The sequence below is a fragment of the Cryptomeria japonica genome, chromosome 9, assembly GCF_030272615.1.
Source record: "Cryptomeria japonica chromosome 9, Sugi_1.0, whole genome shotgun sequence".
Lineage (NCBI taxonomy): Eukaryota > Viridiplantae > Streptophyta > Pinopsida > Cupressales > Cupressaceae > Cryptomeria > Cryptomeria japonica.
Window position 1 is genome coordinate 338,337,467 of NC_081413.1, and position 2,330 is coordinate 338,339,796.

Here is a 2,330-nt window from a genome sequence, read left to right on the forward strand (position 1 = left end):
TTTTCTGATCAAACTTGCCATTTCTATCATCTTTATGAACATAGCATCTACTTCCAAAGATTTTAAAATAACTAACATTAGGTTTCTTATCATACCAGATTTCATATGGTGTCTTCAAAGTACCTTTCTTCAATTGTACTCGATTCAAGGTGTAAACTATTGTGCTTATTGCTTCTCTCCAAAATGTTTGTGGCACCTTCTTTTCAATCATCAATGTTCTAGCACAATCCACAATAGATCTATTTCTTCTCTCAACTATTCCATTCTGTTGTGGAGTTCTTGGTGTAGAGACTTGTCTTTTAATACCATGATCATTGCAAAATAAGTTGAACTCATCAGATGTGAACTCTCCTCCTCTATCTGATCTAAGACATTTAAGTTGTCTTCCTGTTTCATTTTCAACTCTTTCCTTGTACCATTTAAACATTTGAAAAGCTTCTGATTTTTCTTTTAAAACATTATTGACATCATCCTTGAATAGTCATCCACAAATAATATGAAATATTTATCACCATAATAACTTTGAACTTTCATAGGACCACAAAGATCAATGTGCACTAGATCTAAAATTCCCTTAGAAGTGTAAGACTTACTTGTAAAGCTTGATCTCATCATCTTACCCATCTGGCATCCTCAACACATAGCATTCTCAGGTTTTTCAAGACTCGGTAGATCTCTTACTCGGTGCTTCTTACTTATTTTGATCAGATTATCAAAATTTACATGACAAAACCTTTAATGCCATAACCAGGTATCATCTATCTTTGCATACAAACACTTGTTATGAGTTGAGTCAAGGTGAAATGTGTTACCTTTTGTTTATTTCTCGGTAGCAGCTAACTTTCCATTCTTGTCATGAACTTTGACAATTCCTTTCTGAAATTCTATTTGGTAACTTGTATTGTTTAGTTGTGCTACACTCAACAAATTGTATTTCAAACCTTCAACCCAATAAACATCATTGCATCTTGCATTGTCAAGAAGTGTTATAGATCCTTTACCTTTCACCGGACATGGTGCATCATTACCAAATATAACATAGCCTCCATCATAAACTTCTAACATAACAAACTTGTGTTTATCACTTGTCATATTATGTGAGCATCCACTATCTATGATCCAAGAATCATTAGTGTTTATGTGAGATATTAGGGCTTTTTCTTCATACCTTTCTTCATCTGATCCATCTTTGATAACCACATAAACTACTTCCTCTATATCATTCTCATCTGATTTATCATCATTAGATTCCTCATCAGCTATTAAGCATGTCTTTCTATCTCTTCTTCTGAAGTCTCGGTGTCCTCCATAATGATTGTCTTTCTGTCTGTCATCTTGGTAATCTCTCTTTTCAGTAGAATCTTTGTTAGGACAGTTAGAAAGCATATGTCCTATTTTATCGCAATTGAAACATTTCAAAGGTAGTTTTCCTTTATACTTACCTTTGCCTCTTGGTAACCTTTTGGCTAATAGTGCTTCAAACTCTTCTTGCTTTCTGATTTCCTCATACAGTTTGTGTACTTCCTCCATGTTCTTACGAAATCTTTCACTTGCTCTATTGTGATCTCCTTCAGATTACTTATACTTTCTTTCATTGAAATCATTAGATTCATCAAGATGAAAAGAACTAAATGTAGATTCAACTTTATTTACCGAAGATCCACTGTTATCAAAGTTACTTAACTCAAATGCATGTAGCTTAACAATAGTATCATCTAAAGAAACTGGCATATTAGGTACAGACCTCAATTCATTGATTGCAGAGACTCGGATTGCATAAGCTGATAGAAGGGTTCTTAACAACTTACTTGTTATATCCTTTTCTTCAATAGTTCCACCTACTCCTTTGATTTGATTGACAATCTCCTTTAGTCTTGTACTGTACTGAGTTATGTTCTCACCTTCATTCATCCTCATAGATTCAAGTTGTCCCCTTAGACAATCTACTTTTTCTCTTTGAACATGTTCATCTCCTCCATATACTAATATGAGCTTATTCCACATAGCCTTTGCATCATTGCAACCTTCTAGATCATTAAACTCTAAATCGATCAATGCAAATGTTATTTCAATCATTGCTTGAATATGTTCTTTCTTTGCCTTTATCTCTTCCATAGTCAACTGATAGGTGCTCGGTGTAACAAAATCATTCTCCAAATAGTATACAACATATTCTCCAACTCCTGATAGGTGCAGCTTCATCCTTTTCTGCCATGTAGAGAAACTTGACTTGTTCAGCTTTGGTGCATCCCTCTTATACATCTTTGGATCTTTAACTCAAGTGCCTTTAAACTTTTCTTCCGGAGTCCAGAGCTTTGATACCAATTGAT